The sequence below is a fragment of the Panthera pardus genome, unplaced genomic scaffold (genome assembly GCF_024362965.1).
Source record: "Panthera pardus isolate Hobbes unplaced genomic scaffold, ASM2436296v1 HiC_scaffold_17, whole genome shotgun sequence".
Classification (NCBI taxonomy): domain Eukaryota; kingdom Metazoa; phylum Chordata; class Mammalia; order Carnivora; family Felidae; genus Panthera; species Panthera pardus.
The window spans coordinates 58,783,045-58,795,265 of record NW_026526732.1 but is presented as its reverse complement, the minus strand read 5'-3'; the positions used below and the strand labels follow the sequence as shown (position 1 = coordinate 58,795,265).

At 34.6% G+C, this 12,221-nt stretch overlaps 1 pseudogene; it reads left to right on the top strand.

Annotated features, from left to right (window-relative positions):
- Positions 1-1,404: 1,404 nt before the first annotated feature.
- The window catches only part of LOC109263259 (endophilin-A1-like), a 30,160-nt pseudogene continuing 19,343 nt past the window's right edge, over positions 1,405-12,221 (top strand).

The following is a 12,221-nucleotide window of genomic DNA, read 5'->3' as shown; positions in this document are numbered from 1 at the left end:
CAACAGCCATCAGGAAACTTCGAAAAAATAAATGTTTATTACTTACAAGACCTGGAAATTACACAATACACCTGAGGCTCTCTGGTGGGGGGGGGGGGGTAGAAAGAGAGAAAGAAAGCAAGAAAGCTCATGCACAGGGTTTCTGTTTTTATTGGGGTCAAGGGTAGGGGCCTCCGATTTCACAGGCTCATTCTTTATTGGTGTATTTAAAACATAAGAACATCATAAGGTTTAAAACATAAAAGTGGTGATTTAAAGTGAAGGAAACAGAAAAGACAAGTGTTCCCAAAGATGAGTAATTGAAATCAACCATATTTTCTAAGACAAAAGAAACTCAGGCAGAGGGGAGTGGTCTGACTCTATCTAGTCCGGTGGCTGGTAATGTGCTTTTCAACATAATTGTCTTTGAAATGGATGTCAGCAATCCAAGTTTAAGTCATCTTTTTGCATCACAAAAACAGGAAAAAAATGATCATTTATATAAATTCTTAAGTAGCTGGCACATACTGGGCAATGTACAGTTAATCAGTAAAAGTGGCAAGCTGTTAATACAATTGGAGATGAGAATTCTTTTCAGGTCATTCTCTGTATTTGAACTGCCATAATTCTCAGTAGATTCAAGAAAGATTCAAAGTTTTCCCAGCAGTGAAGTACAGATTGGAAAACAAGCAAAAAAATCACAAGTAATAAATGCAACTCAAATACTGCAGAGAGCATGTATTCAAAGAATGTGTATTAGGAGAACCTATATTTAAATTTCAACCCTTAAAAATTATAAACAGAAAATTGAGAATTGCTTCAGTTTGTAAATCTCACAGAGAGGGGCACCTGGGTGGCTCTGTTGGTTAAGGGTTGGACTCTTGATCTCAGTTCAGGTCTTGATCTCAGGGTCTTAAGTTCAAGTCTCTTGTTGAGCTTTGTGCTGGGCATGGAGCCTACATTAAAAAAAAAAAACAAAAAAACAAAAACCTCAAACAGAAAAATGCTTTACCAATATCAAAACCAGTATAAGAGGAGTACCTGGGTGGCTCAGTTGGTTGGACATCAGGACTCAGGTCATCATCTCAAGGTGCATGGAATCAAGCCCTGCATGGGTCTCTGCGCTGACAGAGCAGAGCCTGCTTGTGATTCTCTCTCATCCTCTCTCTCTGCCCCTCCCATACACTCTACATAAATAAATAAATAAACATAAAAACAAAAACAAAAACACTATAAGAAGTTGAGGTTCAAACATAGATTTGGAAGTCCCTGATGCCTAGGCTCTTTTGTCTTATTTATCTTTGGTACAGCTTAAAGATCAGCAGAATTAATAATGGTAAAATATGTTTGATGATACTTGATAAAAGTTTATTTTCTTAGGGGAAATAACAAATGACTTCCCTGTACATTATGGGTAGAAAAATGATGACGGTGGTGGTGGTGGTGGTGGTAAAGAGTCCACAAAAATCATAGATGGAAATATTCCAATTTCTCCAGTAAAATACAAAGTTATACAATTCTCTGATTCATAAAAATAAAGTCATAAAACATTTACTGTTTTCTTAGTTTTAGCTTTTGATAAAAAGTGTGACTAATTATTTAACAAGAGTGCATATGACTCTAAATTTTAAGTGTGAAATGAAATTTGGAAATAAATAACATGAGATATGGTATAATTGATGCAGGCAGGCTGGTCTGAGGACCCAGAGGGGGTCCTGAAGAACTAACCAGAAGGTCCTTGGCTTCAAGCGAGATAGAAATCAAATGTGAACCAGCAGTTTGTAAATCTCACAGAGATTTACATACATATACATATATGCATATATATATACACACACATATACATACATATATACATATATATATACATGTATGTATATATATATATACATACATATGTATGTATATATTTATATACACATATTTATATATGGAGAGACAGAGGGAGAGAGAGTGATGGATAAGGAGAGAGCATCCAAGAGACTTGGAAAGGAAAATAGCATGAGTCTGTCTTGCTTGAGGTCTGGGATTTTTACTGGCAATTGTGGTCTGGTGCACATGTCCTTTTAGGCATCCATGAATTGGGCAGAATAAGGAGAGGGTCCAGGTGTCCTTCATAAGTCACTAATTCCCTGAAACCAGGGGACTTGGTGTCAAGTTGGTTGGAGTCAGTGGTCTTAGAGAACTTTTATGAAGACCCTGCCTGGTCACACCTTAGATGTTGTGTACAGTGCTGGAAGCCTCCAAAGATACCATTATCTCTTTGTTCCTTACAAGGAAAACATGTTATTTGTATTTCAAAGCATGTGTAGAGTGGGGTTGGAGTGCAAGCCCTAGGAAGAATAGAAACTGGATAGGAAGCAACAAAACAAAAACAAACAAACAAAAAGCTTTTTTTTCACTCATGGGGTTCCTTCAGTTTCCCTGCCTCATAATTATGTCAGCTATGATTGAATATTGCCCAAATTCTCTACACATTTCTATATTCATTCATTTTAAGTATATCTTTTCAGATTCCCTTATCAAAGAGCAGAGTCTATATCTTCACTCCTTGAATCTGAAATAGCCAGATGACTTTTTTGTCAGTGTTATTTCTGAAACTAAGCCTCAACAGGATTTTATACACTTTCTCCTAGACCTTTGTCTTATTCATGAAAGTAAGCCAGTACTGTGTAGCTGTAGGATAAATACCACATGGAAGAGAGCTGAGGTAACCCAGCCAAGAACCATAGGACTCCCAGAGGCAAAGCCACCTAGCTTCATTAGCAGTGCTTAAGGGAGATCAGCAGCTACAGTAAGAACCCCTTCCCACAGGCTAATTTTTAACATATCAAGAACAGTGAATTATTGCTTAAAATACCCAGTTTTGTGATGCCTTTTCACGGAGCAATATTATGGCAATAAATTACTAACACAACAGCCTAAAATGATTACATCATTCTGAGACACTAAGGAAATGTTATAATTGTGCTATAACAAGTTGAATTATAATACTTTTCTTTTAATACAGAAAGTAGAAAGTGAGTTTGGCAAACATGGGTTTAGTTACAAATTTCATCATAAAATAGAAAATTAATTAGCTTTTTGGGGCATTGCTTTCCTCATGTTATAAATTGGAACTACCAATTTTATGTTACCAATAGTAACCACCCCTTTGTTGCTGGCAAATAGGCCTGCATATTAAAAGCAAAATAATTAGAACAAAATAATCTAAATCTTTTTCAATGCTTTAGCCATTGACTTACATGGAGATTCTGTTAACTAACACATAAGCTAGGCATCTCCTACTAAATGTGTTACCAAAAAAAAAAAAAAAAATCATTGGAATACTATTTAAATATCATCATCATCATTAATTGATAAATGCAAGCAAACATTCTCACACTCAGAAAATGGAAATTATTTTAATAATCCTTTAAAGAAGGAAGAGTTTAAATACAGAATCACATATTTTTATTTAAATTTAACACAAAAAGACGTATGGATGGATCACACAGAGCATTTTTAAATACTATAGATAAAAGGTATTCAAACTTCTAAAACATATGTCAACACATAGGATATCTAGCTACTTTTTGAGAAGCTTAGTAAATTCTATTCATACAAATAATATTGAAAGCAAGACTTCATTGATTAAAACAAATACATTAAAGATTCCTAAGTAATAAATAATATTAAGAAAACTTTTGTATTGAGGGATGTTTTTTCAAAAACATTTTTTTCTTTAGAACATATAAAAGAAAATAAATATATTATATATAATAATTATACTCCCTGACCAGGTGTGATTTATTCCAGAAATGCAAGATTCTTTAAATATTCAAAACCAATCAATATTATCAACCAAACTGATAAGCTACTGATCACATCAATTGATATAGAAAATCATAAGGGACTCACAATCTAGAAGTAATAATCTAATTCAACAAAGTCACAGAACATAATAAAAACATACAAGAATCAGTTGTGTTTCCATGTACTAAAAATGAACATTTGGAAACCAATATTTAAAATACTTTACCATTTAAAATTGTTTCAAAGGACATTAAATACTCAGATGTAAATCTAACAATACATGTACAGAATTTGTATGCAGAAAAATCACCAAAAAAGTTAATAAAGGAAGACACATATTGTGCTCATGATTTGGGAGACTTGATATAGTTAATATGTCAATTGTCCCCCAGACTGATATTTCAGATGGGCACAATGACTGTTAGAATCCCAGCAAAGTTGTTTTTTTTTTCAATATATAAACATATTCTAAACTTGACATGGAAATTAAAATATACTAGAATACCTAGAACAATTGTTTAAAAAAAGTGTGAGAGGAAACTACCTAATTTTAGTAATACTAGGTATCTGCAGCAATCAAGATAGTGTGGTATTGAAAATGGATAGACACAGAGATCAAAGAAGGAGCAGAAAAACCAGAAATAGACCCACACAAGTATGCACAATTGGATTTTTGCAAATTTACAAAGACAATTAAGTGAAGTATGGGTGACATTTCAACAAATATTAAGCATGGCATCTCATGATCTGTAAAAGAAAATATTGATAAGTTACACTTCATCAAAATTTAAAATGCATGCTCCATGAAAGACCCTGTTGAGAAGATGGAAAAACAAGCTACAACTGGGAGGAAATATTTGCAAACCACCTACAGGACAGAAAATAAACATCTTTAATATTTAAAAAACTTGAAACTTAGAAAAAAAACAAGAAATTCAATTAAAAGTGGACAAATACTGTGAGCAGATATTTCACCAAAGACAACATACTGATAGCAAGTAAGCATATGAATATGTTCAATATCATTAAGCATTAAGGAAATGAAAATTAAAATCATGGCATATTCGGAAGATTAAGTTAATGAGATAATGATAATACTGAATGTTGGCCAGGTAAAGGATATATTGAATTTCTCATAAATTGCTGATAAGACTGAATAATGGTATAGCAGACAGTATTTGGGCAATCTCTTGTAAAACTAAAATGCACTTACTATATGACCTAGCAGTCCTGTTCCTGGGATTTATCTCAGAGAAATGAAGCCTTATGTTCACACACAAAAATTGTGCATGGATGTTCATGGAAGGTTTATTTGTAACCCCAAATTGTAAATAACCCTGTTGTTCTTCAATTAAAATGGTTTAACAAACCATGGTGTATCTATACCATAAATATTACACAGGAGTAAAAAGGAATGAACTGTTGACACATACAATCACCTCCATGGATCTTAAAGGACCCAGGATGAGTAGAAATGCCAGTCTCAAAAGGCTGCATACTATACATTTCATTTATATCAAGTTTTTAAGCCAACATAGGGATGGAAAACAGATTAGCTGTTAATGTAAATAGTTTAAGAAGAGTAGGGTTGGTGTTACTACAAAGAGGTAGTATAAAGGAGTTTCTTTGAGATGATGAAGTGCTGTTTCTTGGTTGTGGTGGTGGTAAACCAAATCGATATGTGGGAAAGTTTCATAGAATTACACACACATAAACTCAAATAAGTGTGTGTAAAAGCTGTTGATATATGAATATAATCTGTAGTCTAACAGTATTCTACCAATATCAATTTCCTTATTTTCTTTTTGTGAAATAGTTATGTGAGATGGCACTATTAGAGGAAGAATGGAGATAGGTCAACAGGATTCTCTGTACTATGTTTGCAGATTCCTGTGTATTTATGATTATTTCAAAATAAAAAATACCCTCTAGGTTTTTTTAGATTTATTTAACGTTTTTTTTTTTTTTTTTTTTTTTTTTTTTTTGAGAGAAAGGGAGAATGAGAATGAGTGGAGGAGGGGCAGGGAGAGAGGGAGAGAGAGAATTCCAAGCAGGCTCTGCACTGTCAGACTGGAGCCTGATGTGGGGCTCAAACTCACAAACCATGAGATCATGAGCCAAGTGGAAACCAAGAGCCTGATGCTTAACCACTGAGCCACACAGGCGCCCCTCGTGTTCTAAATTTTTAAACAATTTTTTAATAAACCAGAGGGGCATGAATGGCTCAATCAGTTAAGTATCTGACTCTAGACTTCTACTCAGGTCATGATCTCACACTTTGTGGGATCAAGGCCTGTGTTGGGCTTCACTCCAAAGCGCAGAGTCTGCTTGGGATTCTCTCTCTACCCCTCTTTCTGCCTCTCCCCCACTCATGATTGCTCTCTCTCTCAAAATAAATAAATAAACTTTAAAAAATTTAATTAACCAGAATTTAATACTTCATATTGGTTCATCACTAGTCAATGGAGTTTCCTCACATTCGCCTGCATTTCTAATGTTCCAGACATATGCATTTATAACTAACCGAGGATACCTTATCAAGAACTTTTCTGTCTCTATAGCATTGTATGTTCTATATCCTTCAACTTCCATCTCCACAGGGGGGCTAACTCTAAAAGTACAGGCCAATATAATCTATTCTGGAAAATTCTCTTAGACTTACTGTAAATGGTATTGTAGTGTAAGTCTACTATGAATACCTCTCCCCACATCCATACAAATACCTATGTACAAATCCCTACCATGAAACTTGTTTTCTTATTACAGAGTATATGTTTCTGAGAGAATTAGAGTGCAATATATGGGTAAGAACTATTCTCAGTATTTCCATCTTTTCATATGGTACATAGAATATAGTGCTCCATATTATAGAAGTTGATAATGACAGATTAAATAAATAAACAAAATATTTTGGAGGGACACTATGATCTAGAAGTTGACTTTAATTACCTGGATTAAAAGATAGACCCGATTTTTCAAAATAGATCTGGAATGTTTTTAATATAACGTTGCCTTTCAGATCTGTTTTGTTGTTGTTATCAATTGTGAAATCCTACAGACACTGATTCATTTAGTGAATCAAATTATTGAATATTGAACTCTTAGGAAAATTTTTTGAATATTTTAAGCATAATTCTTATGCCACATATATCATTTGTCTTCTACAGTTCCTTAAATTATTCATATAAATAAGTGTTCTATGAAATTGTTTTGGGGAACCCAAATGTAAGAACACTTATTTTACTTTCTAGTGAAACTATATCTCAAGAGTTTAATTCTGGGAGTGCGTGGGTGGCTCACTAGGTTGAGCGTCTGACTTCAGCTCAGGTCAAGATCTCATGGCTCATAAGTTTGAGCCTCGCCTCAAGCTCTGTGCTGATGGCTCAGAGCCTGGAGCCTGTTTTGGATTCTATGTCTCCCTCTCTCACTACCCCTCCCCCACTCACTCTGTCTCTCTCTCAAAAATAAATAAACATTAAAAAAAATTTTTTAAGAGTTTAATTCTGAAGATCATGCTTGTTGCTATATATCATCTATTACTGTATACACATTTATTTCTGTTTTTGTGCATTTCCAATGTTACTTTGCAATGGTTAAAGTGCTCCTTCATCTTAACTTTAGACTCAAAAACACACCTTGCTTTTATTTACTGTAAGTTTTATCTAATTCTATCTACCAGAAAATTTAAATTTAAATTTGTAGACTATAAATGGAAAATTCAGTTAGAAGCTTTGTTTCTTATTCTTTATTCTAAATACCTTCACTTGCAGTTAGAGGAAGTAAATACTTTGTTTTCTAGAAATGTTTGTATAGCAAGACATTATTTGTATCACCTGTTGAAATTTCACATTCCAGTAGTTTAATAGAACAGCTAATTTGTTTCTAAGTATGCAAATTCTTTTTTATATACTGTAGTTTTGATGTACAGGTACAGCATATTGTAACACATGAGTTTTTTTTTTTAATTGAACAGATGTTAAGATTACAAAACTTTCTCATAGTAAAATATTTGGAAAAAACATGGAGTATACAAAAAGATTCTACAACAAAGACTGTTGAAAAACTGGAAAGTGTATGCATATCAAAGTGTCTAAACATATAAGAAGATAAAATTGGTCTTTTCCGAGATGTCTTTTTATATATGATATGTCTGTGAATATCTCTATATACACATAATTATAAGTGAATACTAAGTAAAAAAATATAGCAACTACTTTAAAAGGATTTAGGAATGGCACAAGCTGTTAGGGGAGAATTGAATTTTTAGAAAGTGAAAAGGAACTTTATGACATTTATGTATATACTTGCTGATAAAAATAGCTTTTATTGTTTAATTTTTTTTCCACTTTCAGATTATATTGTCATTGGATATTGTGAATACTTAGTGGATAATAAAAAAAGTAACATAAAGTTTAATGTAGGACCATATTGCAACTAAATAAAGAACTGATCTCTCCTGTAATTTAGTTCTCAGTACTCACTGCTCACATATGTGCAGGCAATGGAATTGGGGTCTTCATTTCTTCATTACATTCTGGAGACCATGGTATCAAACCACACTTCCCCACCACCTGGAAATCCTAAGTCCCCTTTTGTGGTTTATTTTCTATTGCCCTGATAGCTCTTTCACTCCTTTCCCAATCCTGTTAAATTCCATTTAATCCCCTCACTCTCAGATGATCTTTGTTCTCATGTCAGAGAGAAAATAAAATGCATTAGATAGGAACTGGATCAACTTCTTCAAAAAGACAAAATAAATAAATAAATAAAGAGAAAATTAAAAAAAAGAAAAGAAAAAGTAAAACAAACAACAACAACAAACAACAGAAGAAAGAAAAGGGAAAAATACACAAATGGGTGAGTTTCTCCTGCAACTAAAATCTAATTTCCTCATTTCTGTCCTGATTCAATGCTTTTCTGTCTTCCCAGGGATTTCTTTACTGGCACACTTTTACCTTTATTCCCTTCTTCTCTTCTTGATTTTTTTTTGGTATTTGAGAATATTCAGATTGTTTCATCAATAGAAAAAGTAAATACTGCCTCTCCCTAGATAACTACCTATTGTGCAGGCCCATCTGGCAAGCGGTCAAACCCCCTCCTTCATTTTATAGCCACTTTGCTGCATGGTATAGTTTAGCACACTAGCCATGTACACTACTTTTCGTTTGCTTCAAGTGAGAACATGCACACACGCACACGCACACACACACACACACACACACACACACACACACACAACCTGCTTTCTCTTTACATTTCTGGCCACTCTTGCAGAAACATTTTTTTTTAATTTAATTTTTTATTTTTTATAATTTACATCCAACTTGGTTAGCATATAGTGAAATAATGATTTCAGGAGTAGATTGCTTAATGCTCCTTACCCATTAAGCCCATCCCCCCCTCCCACGACCCCTCCAGTAACCCTCAGTTTGTTCTTCATATTTAAGAGTCTCTTCCTTTTTGTCTCCCTCCCCATTTTTATATCATTTTTGTTTCCCTTCCCTTATTTTCAACTGTTTTTCTCTTAAAGTCCTCTTATGAGTGAAGTGATAAGATTTTTGTCTTTCTCTGAGTGACTCGTTTCACTTAGCATAATACCCTCTAGTTCCATCCACGTAGTTGCAAATGGCAAAATTCCATTCTTTTTGATTGCCGAGAAATACTCCATTGTATACATATATACACTATATCTTCTTTATCCATTCATCCATCGATGGACATTGGGCTCTTTCCATACTTTGGCTATTGTTGATAGTGCTGCTATAAACATGGGGGTGCATGTGTCCCTTTGAAACAGCACCCCTGTATCCCGTGGATAAATGCCTAGTAGTGCAATTGCTGGGTCATAGGGTAGTTCTATTTTTAGTTTTTTTAGGAACCTCCATACTGTTTTCCAGAGTGTCTGCACCAGCTTACATTCCCACCAACAATGCAAAAGAGATCCTCTTTCTCTGCATCCTCACCAGTATCTATTGTTTCCTGAGTTGTTAATGTTGGCTATTCTGACAGGTGTAAGGTGGTATCTCATTGTGGCTTTGATTTGTATTTCCCAGATGATGAGTGATGTTGAGCATTTTTTCATGTGTCGGTTGGCCACTTGGATGTCTTCTTTGGAGAAGTGTCTATTCATGTCTTTTGCCCATTTCTTCACTGGATTATTTGGTTTTTGGGTGTTGAGTTTGGTAAGTTCTTTATAGATTTTGGAAACTAACCCTTTATCTGATATGTCTTTTGCAAATATCTTCTCCCTTCCCTTCGCTGTGCAGAAGCCTTTTATTTTGATGAGGTCCCAGTAGTTCATTTTTGCTTTTGTTTCCCTTGTCTCCAGAGACATGTTGAGTAAGAAGTTGCTGCGGGCAAGATCAAAGAGGTTTTTCGTGCTTTCTCCTCAAGGATTCTGTTGGCTTCCTGTCTTACATTGAGGTCTTTCATCCATTTTGAGTTTATTTTTGTGTATGGTGTAAGAAAGTGGTCCAGGGTCATTCTTCTGCATGTCGCTGTCCAGTTTTCCCAGCACCACTTGCTGAGGAGACTGTCTTTATTCCATTGGATATTCTTTCCTGCTTTGTCAAAGATTAGATGGCCATATGTTTGTGTGTCCATTTCTGGGTTCTCTATTCTGTTACATCGATCTGAGTGTCTGTTCTTGTGCCAGTACCATACTGTCTTGATGATTACAGCTTTGTAGTATAGCTTGAAGTATGGGATTGTGATGCCTCCTGCTTTGGTTTTCTTTTTCAAGATTGCTTTGGCTATTTGGGGCCTTTTTAGGTTCCATACAAATTTTAGGATTATTTTTTTCTAGCTCTGTGAAGAATGCTGGTGTTACTTTGATAGGGATTGCATTGAATATGTAGGTTGCTTTGGGTAGTATCGACATTTTAACAATATGTTCTTCCTATCCAGGAGCATGGAATCTTTTTCCATTTTTTTGTGTCTTCCTCAGTTTCTTTCATAAGCTTTCTATAGTTTTCAGTATATAGATTTATCACCTCTTTGGTGAGATTTATTCCTAGGTATTTTATGGTTTTTTGTGCAACTGTAAATGGGATCAATTCCTTGATTTCTCCTTCTGTCGCTTCATTGTTGGTGTATAGGAATGCAACCGATTTCTGTGCATTGATTTTATATGCTGCAACTTTGCTGAATTCATGAATCAGTTCTAGCAGTTTTTTAGTGGAATCTTTTGGGTTCTCCATATAGAGTATCATGTCATCTGTGAAGAGTGGAAGTCTGACCTCCCTCTGGCCAATTTGTATGCCTTTTATTTCTTTGTGTCGTCTGACTGCAGAGGCTAAGACTTCCAATACTACGTTGAATAACAGTGGTGAGAGTGAACATCCCTGTCTTGCTCCTGATCTTAGGGGGAAAGCTCTCAGATTTTCCCCATTGAGGATGATATTAGCGTTGGGTCGTTCATATATGACCTTTATGATCTCGAGATATGCTCCTTCTATCACTACTTTCTTGAGAGATTTTATCAAGAAAGGATGCTTTATTTTGTCAAATGCTTTCTCTGCATCTATTGAGAAGATCATATGGTTCTTGTCCTTTCTTTTATTGATGTGATGAATCATGTTAATTGTTTTGTGGATATTGAACCAGTCCTGCATCCCAGGTATAAATCTCACTTGGTCGTAGTGAATAATATTTTTAACGTATTGTTGGATCCAGTTGGCTAATATCTTGTTGAGGATTTTTGCATCCATGTTCAGCAGGGAAATTGGTCTATAGTTCTCCTTTTTAGTGGGGTCTCTCATCTGGTTTTGGAATCAAGGTAATGCTGGATTCATAGAAAGAGTTTGGAAGTTTTCCTTCCATTTATATTTTTTGGAACAGCTTCAAGAGAGTAGGTGTTAACTCTTCCTTCAATGTTTGGTAGAATTCCCCTGGAAAGCCATCTGGCCATGGACTCTTGTTTTTTGGCAGATTTTTGATTACTAATTTGATTTCCTTACTGGTTACAGGTGTATTCATATTTTCTATTTCTTCCTGTTTCAGTTTTGGTAGTGAATATGTTCTAGGAATTTTTCCATTTCTTCCAGATACCCATTTTATTGGCATATAATTGCTCATAATATTCTCTTATTATTGTTTGTATTTCTTTTGTGTTGGTTGTGATCTCTCCTCTTTCATTCTTGATTTTATTTATTTGGGCCCTTACCTTTTTCTTTTTGATCAAACTGACTAGTGGTTTATCAATTTTGTTAATTCTTTCAAAGAACCCACTTCTGGTTTCTTTGATCTGTTCTACTGTTTTTTGGTTCAGATAGCATTGATTTCAATAGCATTAATAATAAATAATCTTTATTATTCCCTTTCTTCTGCTGGCTTTGGGTTTTATTTGCTGTTCTTTTTCCAGTTCGTTAAGGCATAAGGTTAGGTTGTGTATCTGAGATCTTTCTTCCTTCTTTAGGAAGGCCTGGATTGCTATATACTTTCCTCTT